Raw genomic sequence first — 11216 nt, forward strand, 5'->3', positions numbered from 1 at the left:
ATGTTAGCTGTAATTACCACATCTCTTCCTTTCTGAGGGTCTCTGGTTGGGAATACACACGCCACACAGGATGGCATGAGAGAGAATGTGTTCAAGGAATGCATTTAAGGAGTGACGAAGACAGCAAATGCTATGATCAGAGGTGGGGTCACTTAGGGCAGGGCAGCTAAAGTTAGTTTTTGAGAGATACGGTTGTGTGGGCAAAGCATGTTTCGAGGTTAACTTGGCTGGAATTACTGGAACAGATAAAAGAAGGGAAATGGGAGGATTAATTGATTATGATACAGGAAGGGGCTGAACTAAACATTTATTCTATTTGTGAATACAATAAAATTAAAATGGAATGTTTTTGGTGGGAGAAGTTAGGAGAAGACCGAGCAAACTGGGACACTTTTTTTTTTTTTTAACTGAATGACTAAATATAACATTGGACATAGGAAAATCTGGAAGGAAAGCTGATTCTGGAGAAAAGATGAGCTCAGTTGGAAGATTTGGACGCTTTGTTAGGCTATCCAAATAGATGACTTCATGCCGTAATTAGGATGTGGATAACACAGGCTAGACGGAATAAAGAAGATGGCTAAGGTGTAAAACTTGGAGAATGTCAAGGATAGAGATTCAGTACATAGGAGCAGGGACTATACAATAGTGGAAAGATAGATAGAAGTTCAATGCCGTGAAGGTTGTTGGAATGGAGAGCTTCCCCAAGAATGAAGTGGTCAGTTGTAGGAAATGGTGGTAGGGCCAAAGAGAATGATGACTGATAATGGGAGCTGAGAATTAGGGTACACAAGTGGAGAGATATATGTCAGGGGCAAGATGGGGAGTCAAAGTAACCCTGTCAGGAATTAGGCAGTGCAAAGTGATGGAAAAATGGAACTGCATTATGAGCTGGGAGGTTATTGAGAGGTAGGACCCATGATGTGTCTACTCAAGGGACCACTGGGCATACATTTTACCCAGTCACTCCTCTGATAACAGGAGAATTAGGCAGGGGGAAACAGGGAGGAATATTATCTAGGGATTAAAGGAGTCTTTCTATAGTCTTCGCTAACTTAAACTGTTGGCTTTATCTCTGTATGAGGCAGTTCTTCTCTAGAATTTTCAGTGGTCCCCCACAATCTACCAAATACCCCCAGGAGAGCTTGTAAAGTCTGCTTGCTCTGTTAGTAAGTTTATATTTCTCATTTGGAAAAGCAGCTGTTACCTATAAGTTTCTTACAATAAGATTCTGAAGTTCCTTTTTGTTTGATTGATTGATTCACTCATTCATTTTCCTTTAACAAATTTTTATACTGTTCCCATGACCTACCTTGTTCCAGAAACTCCAGATATAGTGGTGGATAAGGCAGAAAAAGGTGTCTTCTTTCATAGAGCTGTTAGATGGAAGGATAATAAGCATATGATATAAGATAATTTCATAAGTAATAATGTGTTGGAGCTGGGGAGCTAGTTTTGGTGGTGATAAATGGGATGATTCCTGAATGACAGGAAGGAGTTAACAGGGAAGATCTAGGATACAGGGCAAGGGATAGGAAACAAGTGCAAAGGCCCTGAGGTGGATGGAGCGTGACTTGATATGTTCAAGTAACTGAAGGAAAGCTAGTACAGCTGGAGTACAGTGAGCAAAATGAAGATAAACTGGAAATTTACTTCTGGATGGTAGCAAGTTCAGGGTATGTAGAAAGTGAAGGCCAAGGAGTCTTGACTTCAAGTGCAATAAAAGCTGTTGGAGGATTTCGAGAAGTGGAATGCCCTGGTCTTTTTATGTTTGTAAAAGAACGTACTGGCTACATGGATCAGTGGAAATGGTTATGGAGGGTTGTAAGCAGGAGGATGACGTAATTGGATTGCCTTGTGGGGACCGGATCACAGTGGAGCTGGGACACATTATATTGCAGTAATCAGGATAGAAAAGCTGATGATTCATGTTGGGGAAGAAGCAGTGGGGATAAGGACAAGTGGGCAGATAGGAGATAGACTTTGGAGGTAGAGCCAGTGGGACTGCCCAAGAACTGGATGTCAGGAATCAACATGGAGTCTTAGGTATTTTATTTTAACAAATCGATCAGATGGTTGCATCTCATACAGGGATGAGGAAAACTCAATGACAGATGTTCTAAGCACTGTGAACTTTGTAATGCCACCCCCAAGAGGGTGCCCACTGGTTTCCAGAGAATCAATCGGAATCAACCTTAAAACTAAAGGCATGTGGGGCACCTGGGTGGCTCAGTGGGTTAAGCCCCTGCCTTCGGCTCAGGTCATGATCTCAGGGTCCTGAGATTGAGACCCACATGGGGCTCTCTGCTCAGCAAGGAGCCTGCTTCCCCGACCCCCACTTCTCTGTCTGCCTCTCTGCCTACTTGTGATCTCTCTCTCTCTCTTAAATAAATAAACAAAATCTTTATTAAAAAAAAAAAATTAAAGGCATGAGCCATGAGAAAAGTTGAAAATGAATGATAGGCATATAGATGTTCATTATGTTATCTCAATATTTGTGAATATTTGAAAAGATCTGTAATAATAAACTTTAATAAATGGAATGGCATGAAGTCTTCCTTTCAGTCAATGAATACCAGTTGGCTAGATATAGGAGTCTTCACCAAGTTTTGAAATAAATACCCACTAAGAAGATTACATGAACTACTAGGAGAAAAGGGTGCCTCCTTTGGCCCACTGAGGCAGCATCAAGGGCAAACTTCACAGGTACACAAACTGCTCATGTCTGGAAGAAAAACATTAATAGCAGAGGAATTAAATGGCTGCCAATTTGTGAACACCCAGTCTTTATGTTTATTGATTTGGGGTTCCAGTTTAGTGCTTGAGCTGTCTCTATCCATCAAATTTTCTACATAAGAGCATAGATCATCCTGGGAAGTGTGTGTGTGTGTGTGTGTGTGTGTCTGTGTTGGGGGGTGTAGCTCAATTGCCTACAGTTGGAAATATGGAGACTGTGGGTTCAAATCCAACTCCATGCAGATCCACGTGGGACTGTGAGTAGCTATATGCTCACTGCTTCATTGGCTTGATAAAGATAATATTGATCACTACAATTGCTCAGCAGTGTATTTATACAGAAGTTGGATTTTAAGCCACTAGATAAAGGGACAAAATGACATCCCACTGCCAGCATTTAAAAGCACACAGATACACCATAAAATGTTCTGCCTAATTGTCAGATTACTTTGTATTTCAAGGGAGACATTAGGGTAGAGCATGAGAGCTAGGAGAATATGTTGTCTCCTGAAAGATATTTATAATTCTTCAGGTGGGTTCAGAATAGTCTGTGTATTAGGATGAACAAGGACATTTTCTGTGTCCTTCTAATAAAGCTATTTGCTCTTGTGAAAGGTCCTGACAGTGAGGAGATTCAGAAAATTATGACATTAAGAAGTAATTAATGGAGATGTATTTCTAAATAAAAGATAGTGATTAAAAACAATGTAACAGGTGCCTGGGTGGCTCAGTTAGTTAAGCATCTGCCTTTGACTCAGATCATGATCCTGGGGTCCTGGGATCAAGCCCTATGTCTGGCTCTCTGCTCAACATGGAGCCTGCTTCCCCTTCTCCCTCTGCTTCTCCCCCTGCTTGTGCTTTCTCTCAATCTCTCTGTCTTTCTGTCAAATAAATAAATAAAATTGTAAAAAAAATACCCATGTTGTAAAACATGAATGCCATTTTTGAAGGGTTGAGGTTGTGATTAAAACACAGTTTACAATCTGGGTGATCACTGTAGACTTACAATTGTCTACTATAGAATAGTTCCATTTGGGTTTGCCCCCAGTAGACTTGACAAAGTCTTCATGAAATTATGAAAAATTATGAAGTTATAATCTTTGTGCCAAATTGACCCTGTTGCCATATGTCTTGATATTTCTTAACCTCTGTGAGCAGAATTTGTTTAGGTAAAGTATTTAGCAATATATTAAGAGTCTTAAAAATATTTTATTTTTTAAAAAGTATTTATTTAAAAATAATTATTTAAAAATTTTTTAAAAAATTATTCTTAAACATTTTTTACAATTATTTAAAAAATTATTTATTTGGCAAACAGAGATAGCGAGAGAGGAAACACAAGCAGGGGGAGTGGGAGAGGGAGAAGTAGGCTTCCTACTGAGGAGGAAGCAATATGTGGGACTCAAGATCCCAGGATCCCGGGATCATGACCAGCCGAAGGCAGACACTTAACCAACTGAGCCACCCAAGTGCCCCAAGAGTCTTAAAAAATGTTTTAAGCTGGGATCCCTCTTTATATGATAATTTAAAGAATTAGAGATACAGCCAAAGATTTAAATATAAGGATGGCTAATGAAGCATTGTCTACAGAAAACAAAACAAAAAAACCCTGGCAACATTTTTTACAGATAATAAGACTTATTGAACAAGCTATGATGTATATACATAATGGAATAGTATGTGGTCATTAAAAATGCTCAGCGAGTGTAACTAATGATTAATGATAAGGGAGATTTTTCCTGTTATAATTACAATACTAAGTAATAAAAGAAAGATATGGAAGTGGGTATTCATATATATATATATATATATATATATATATATATATATATATAGTACTGCTCAATGAAGTAAAAAAATAAATATATATGTTTGTAATAGATACATACACAGAAAATATACCTTAATGTATGAGGTACACAATGGATATGTTTACTTTAAATATATTCAGGGAATATGTGTATGTTATGTATACATATATGTATATGTAAATATATGTGTATGTATGTGTTTGTTTGTTTAAATACATACAGAAAAAAGACTGGAAGGAAATACACCAAAGAGTTATTGTAATCATCCTTGGATGGTGCAATTATGGGTAGATTTTTCTTTATTTCCCAAATTTTCAGGAATGAACATGTGTTACTTTTATGATAAAAATGTTATTGTTAATTTATAAAACAGGACTGACACCACCATGAAAAAACAATGTAAAGTCAAGCTTTTGATGCAACTACCCTAGACTTGCTCCCCTGCCATGTGAACATTTGTGGATGTACCCATATGTGTTTCTTTTTAGTGTCAGAATTTAGCAAGACAGATTGGAGCCTCATCTCTGCAAAGCCAGTTCCTCTTGCTCAAGGAGAATATTCCTTGTTTATGCTGCAGGCAAAACAACTAGTTTTTTTTTTTTTTTTTTTTAAACCTCAGGTCTATTGTGAAAATGAGCCATCTGTGGCAGCCAGGGTGTTTTTCCCCAACCTAATAGCACCTTTCATACTGAACTCTTGGGCTTTTCCAGGCGCTTCTGACAGCTGCAGAATGATTATGTTCTTTTTCTTTTTTTAAAAAAAATTGGTAGAAGATGGTATACTGGGAAACTTTGCATATGAATGTAGTGTTGGGAATTAAAAAAAAAAAAAAAGGAAAGCAAAACAAGCCCTGTGGTTGGGTTTGCAAAATGCCACATGGAAGCCCAGTCTCTGCTGACCAATGCTTGGCTGTGGCGAGCTGGCCTCGTGACACAGCTTCTTCACTTTAAGAATGGGGGAAAGGTTCTCTCTGTCATCATTTTTTGTAAATATATTAGATTTATCAAATACAGAATAGGTATATGGAAACTTTTATTTGATTTTAATTTATTTATATTTTTAAGATTTTATTTATTTATTTGAGAGAGAGAGAGAGAGCACACAGCAGCAGAGGGAGTGGCAGAGGGAGAGGGAGAAGCAGGCTCCCCGTTGAGCAGGGAGCCCAATCTGGGTCTTGATCCCAGGACCCTGGAATCATGACCTGAGCGAGGGCAGACACTTAACTGACTGAGCCACCCAGGCGCCCTGGAAACATTTTATTTTAAAAAATGAAAGAACAGATGAAGATTGAGTTAAGGTAATTTCTTCCTCTGGTGACTGGAGGACCCACTTTTCCAGCTTACCCACTTGCCTTGGGGAGGGGCCATGCAGATGCCCCTGCTCAAGAGAAGGGGGTGGGGCACCCCACATCCTCATAATACAGGGATAGGTCCATCAGGATGTCCCAGATATTTTAAGCAACCCAAGGGTTAACAGTTCCTTCCCATCTATGAAAGAAAGCAAACATGCACCATCACTGGTGTTATTCTATTAATATCGCATCCTCCTACCTTCTCTGATGAGTCCTTTTCAAAGTCATGAGGCAAGGTTTGCCACAGGCTGCTGACTACAGCAGGAAAGAAACTGGGTGCCAACTTTGTGGCAAAGCAGGTTCCAGACAGTCCTCTGTGTACAGGATGGGGCTTCTCCATTTTCCCCACGCCGTATTTCCCTGCCCGCCTGCATCCTCAGAGTTTTGAATTTTGGCAGCTTTCCCTGTGATGGAAGGAAGCTGGAAATAACTCCTGCTCATTTTCCTTGACTCGTCGGTGTCACTCCATACATCATCAAGCCGTGGAGATCGTGGCTCACGGGGAGCCTCCCCCTCCAAGGCAGCTGGAGAAACCCATAAGGCAGGCTAAAGCTTAATAAACCCAAGGCTCCTCGGCTAGCTTGGCACTTGCTCTTAATAGTGAAACACATCTTTGACAGTCCACAAAAGTCTCCCTTCTGGGCCTCCTTTGTCTAAACTTAATATTTCCTGTATTAAGTCTTCTAACAATCGTCGTGAGGAAGGTTGAATGCTAAAGAATTCAGAATCAATTAAGACTCCTCCAGGAAATCAAAACCTTCTGTTAAGCTGTAAAATGCTCTGGGATGAACTGGTGTCACCTGATAATATTGCACCAGAGATGTATTGTAAAGCCTGATGCTCAAGGCCAAGTGTCTCTTTCTACAAAAGCTACAATCCCCTCACCACATGAAGTTTATCAGCGCTAGAAGAATAGAAATAATGAGTGATTATACACCACCTTAAGTGACGGCTCTTTTCCCTAATATCAATAGAAAAGACTTTTCCTCCTTGTGACCACCTCCACGGCTCTTAGGAAGAGATGCCGCAGTGACAATGAGAAGGTAGGGATGTCCTGCAGTCTGTCGTGAGTGTCTGATAGTGGGGTTCTTTTCTTAAAGTATAATTCTGAGATTAGTAGCTACAGATTAAAGGACCTGCAGGATTCCAGGCAGTCTGAGATCAGGAGGACTCACAAGTGGCAGAATGCAAGGTCAAAGTCTTGATGGGCAGCCACAACACCTAGGTCCCAGGGAATGACAGAACATTTACCTTTAAATCAATAAGTGAGCAGAACCAAGAACTTTTCACAGAAAAATAAAAATTGGCCATGAGAATTCCCAATGAGCCATCAAAGTTATGCTCAAAAGAGGCCCAGTTTATGTAACCTTCCCAACCTAGATAGAAAGTTCCATACGAGACAATTTGAGGGACAGTGGTGAGACAGGTAACACAACTTGGAGTCTTCCCAGATTTAGGAATTCTGATACATGAACAGAGAATGTCATGAGAAAATGCACTTGAATTTCAAAAAGGATCGTCAACACTTCTTCTTTCATCAGTCATTAATCATTGCCTTTGTGTTCTTTTTTAACATGGTGTTCAGACGTGGGACCTCCAGGCTTCCTCCACAGACTAGACTGGAGAACACGAGACAGGTATTCCCAGCCCAGAGTGATGGCTAAATGCTTGTGCATGTTTCCTGTGCAGAGATCCTTCATTAGCCCAGCTTGACTGTTTCAGGGTGGTGCTGCTTTATCTTTAACAGGCAAGACCTCATTTTTATTCCCACTTCTGGGAAGGACTGTTTGACTCACGTGAAACTTTTCTGGGCTTTGTTAGTGCAGCAAGCATGTTGCTTGGGCCGGTAAGTAATTTCAGTAGTATATAGGTGGTTAATTCCATTGCCAGGCCATTGAGCTCTCTACACGGTCAGTTTGCTGTGTGCTCACTTGCTGTATATACACAGAGCACACGGCAGAAATACGCACCTCCTCTCAACGCAGCGCGCAAGCTGTTAGCAATCTTCTTTACATTACCTGAGGCCCACTCCATCACCCCTTTCACTTAATATGATAGATTGCAGGACGTAATATAGAAAAATGTAGTGTGTGTGGCATATAAACTCACAGTGCATATCGGATTTAATATACAATGCACAGAAGCCACTCTATAATACATAGTCAAAAAGGCTGCACGCTGCTGTATTGATGCCGGGCCCGGTTCAGGAGAATAAGGCAAGTTTCCATTGCCAGAAAAGAGCAGAGTATTCAATTTCTCATCTAGTATAGAGTATAAATAAAACATGGTGTACGGTAATACCAAACTGCATGAAATGATTTCCCTTAGTACATAAACTTATAGCACCCCAGTCTTTGCTTCAAGTTGAATTTTCCCAGTTCTCTCGGATGGCAATAGGGAATTGTCTGACCTTCTACAGCAAGAACTTCCCACTTAACAGATTCTGGGGCTCCGCTGGGCCTCACGCTAATGGACAGCCATTAACCGTCTTGGAGCTCCTTAGAATTCCCTGGAGCTTTGCAAGCTGAGTTCCTGGATCTCTCCAGAGTCCTGGAGTTGACAGGCAGCTGTCAGTCAATTGAAAATTTCTTAAAGCTATACCCTGTAGCAAATAAAAGTGCTCAGTATTTATAATGAGAAAAGATGATTGTGCCAACACTAATATAATTTAATAAAAACATTAACTCGGTAGATGTCATCTTTAAGTCTAGTTATCTCCAAATAAATGTCTATGTATTATGTAGTGCCTCTTATTTATAGAGAGCTATTGATTAAGTTCCTCTGCCATTCTTGAGCACAGTCATTTCTGCCTTTACAGCCATGCCTTGAGAAGGGTAGCTCTCGGTTACAGAAGTCCCCAATTTCCATGAAAGTCTGTGAAAATGAGACAAAGAAGACCTCTTCTAAAGCAAATCTTAAATTATATTAACATTACTGGTTTCACAGGGTTGCGTGGTCTAAAGGGACAAGAGGACTAACGCCAGAGACTTTGGAGATGAGTCTCATCTTGGTTCTTCCTTCAGTGGGCAACTTACTGTAGCTTTGTTAGCCTTGCTCTCTCCATGAGTGTGGTTTGGGCAGCTGACGCCCACGCTGCGTGATCCATTGGTTCAGGTCCGGGTGCCGCTTAAGAGAGTGACTGCACTGGTTTGGAGAGGTGGGAAACAGCCAGGGAGGGGTTTTTTCTTTCGGGCTTCTGCAGAGATGTGAGTCAGTCATTCTTTTGAGAGTAGCTCTCAAGCTGCTGCCAACTGGGTTGTGAAGTCATGGTTAAGAGGGAATTTTCAGTGGCGAGGGCTATTACTCTCTAATCTCGGTGATTAGAGCACAATGTCTTTTACCTTTCATATCACGAACCTTTTGTCACTGTTGACTCTAAAATATAGGAAATAGATATCAGCTGGGAGTGAAGGAATTAAGAACTGTCCTTGCAAATCTGGGACTTCCGCTGACAGAACAGATCAAGGACGTAAATGAGTAGGAGATCCTGATCGTTATTTTGACTTGTTGCTGATAACGCCGGCTAACAGATCTGCTTAATTAAAGCCATGGCCTTTTTATGGTCAGTTCTTTAATTCTAAATGTTCTTAATCTAAAATAATTTCAGATTTAGAGAATGCTTTAAGGGTAGTGCAAAAAAATTCCTGAATGCTCTTCACTCAAAGTTTTTTTCCATATTTGCTTTCTGATTCTCTCCTTATATATTATTATTGTCATTATTATTAAGTAGATACTCCTTTTTAAAATTCATTTGGGAGTGCGTTGCAGACATAAAAGTCCTTTTCTCTTGGATACCTTTTTAAAAAAGATTTTATTTATTTGTTTGAGAGAGAGAGAGAGAGGAAGCAATAGCAGGGGGGAGAGGCAGAAGGAGAGGGAGAAGCAGCCTCCCCACTGAGCAGGGAGCTGGATGCAGGGCTCGATCCCAGCACCCTGGGGTCATGACCTGAGATGAAGGCAGACGCTTAATAACTGAGCCTCCCAGGCGCTCCTCTTAGATTCTTTTACATGTGTATAGAACAAGGATGTCTTACATAAATGTAGTATAATTATCAAAATCAAGAAAATAACATTAATAAAATGCTATTATCTAATCTATAGACCTTATACAATTTTTCCCAATTGTCCTAATAAAAATATCTTTATAGCAAAACAGAAAAAAAAAAATTCTGGGCCATTATCGAACCTAGGATCAGACATGGCCCTAAGTGATCCTGTCTTTTTAGCCTGTTTTAATTGAGAATAGTTCCTTATTCGTTCTTCATCTTTCATGATCTTGTGATTTTAGTACAATGTCCCTTAATCTAGAGTTTTCCAATGTTTCCCTACCATTAGCCAAATGCCTCTTAAGTTAAATTTTCAAAGGAAAAATTTGGAGGAAGTTCCCATTTTTCTTAGGGCATGTGAGTCTGTCCAAGTCTGGTGTGGAAAAGTATTGAAACCAGAGAAGGAGCAGTACAAGCTGCTGATAGAAATAGGTCACCCACGGAATTATCTTCGTAATTGGGTCTGAGTTAGTTCCTGCCACATACTCTCCTCCACCCCCTGTCAAAACACTGTATTGAATCTTGTACTGGGTCCACGCAGTTGGCAACATGAGCTCCTGAGCCTGGCTACCTGATCTTGGAATTTGTTATGGAAAGGCATAACTCACAAATGAAGGGCCATGCGTATGTGCTTTTGGTTTCTTGCATCACCTTTCATTATCTTAAGACTGAAAAGTTAATAACCCAGTGTGTAATCATGCCGTTATCAGTTTACGTGGTAGTAAAGCCCATTCAAATGATGATTACATATGTTAATGAGCATCGTTATAATGCACTACACAGTACATTACCTTCAATAAATATAATTGTTTATGCACTTTAATGAGGGTATATAATGCCCCAAAACTAATGGTATTGACTGAATTGTGATTTATTGCTCTAAAACTTTGCCATTAGGAGAGGAAATCTTACAAAACCTTTTATGTTTACCTAACTTTTTCTCGCCCCCTAAAAGCTGCCACTCATCTCTCCCTCCCCCTGTTACAAGAAGAAAATCACTCCAAGACGCTTCACAGTGTTCCTTGTCAATGCTTTTCTCAACCTGAAGAAGCAGGAGGTGGGTTCATTTAAAGGGTTTAATGAAGATCATTATGTTTACCCCTTAGTAAGGTTTAATGCATTATCTGGCAACAAAACGGATGCCACGTCAGAATTTTGGCTCCAAATCAAATAACAAGGAATAAAAAACATTGTTTGTTAAACTACACGTTAGGAATAGAAAATAAGGCCAGGGATAGCATTTGGCCCAGCGTCCTGCATCGGGCCAGGGGA

The 11216-nt window shown here is 40.1% G+C and overlaps 1 long non-coding RNA gene across 1 annotated transcript in view; it reads left to right on the forward strand.

Moving 5' to 3' along the window:
* The window catches only part of LOC309847931, a 55308-nt gene extending 44312 nt beyond the window's left edge, over positions 1-10996 (forward strand). The window contains exons 3-4 of the long non-coding RNA XR_014302729.1: positions 7484-7535; positions 10900-10996. This is a non-coding gene — a long non-coding RNA (uncharacterized lncRNA). The remainder of the gene's footprint in view (positions 1-7483; positions 7536-10899) is intronic.
* The last annotated feature ends 220 nt before the right edge of the window (positions 10997-11216 follow it).

The sequence above is a fragment of the Mustela nivalis genome (assembly GCF_964662115.1).
Source record: "Mustela nivalis genome assembly, chromosome: 14".
NCBI lineage: Eukaryota > Metazoa > Chordata > Mammalia > Carnivora > Mustelidae > Mustela > Mustela nivalis.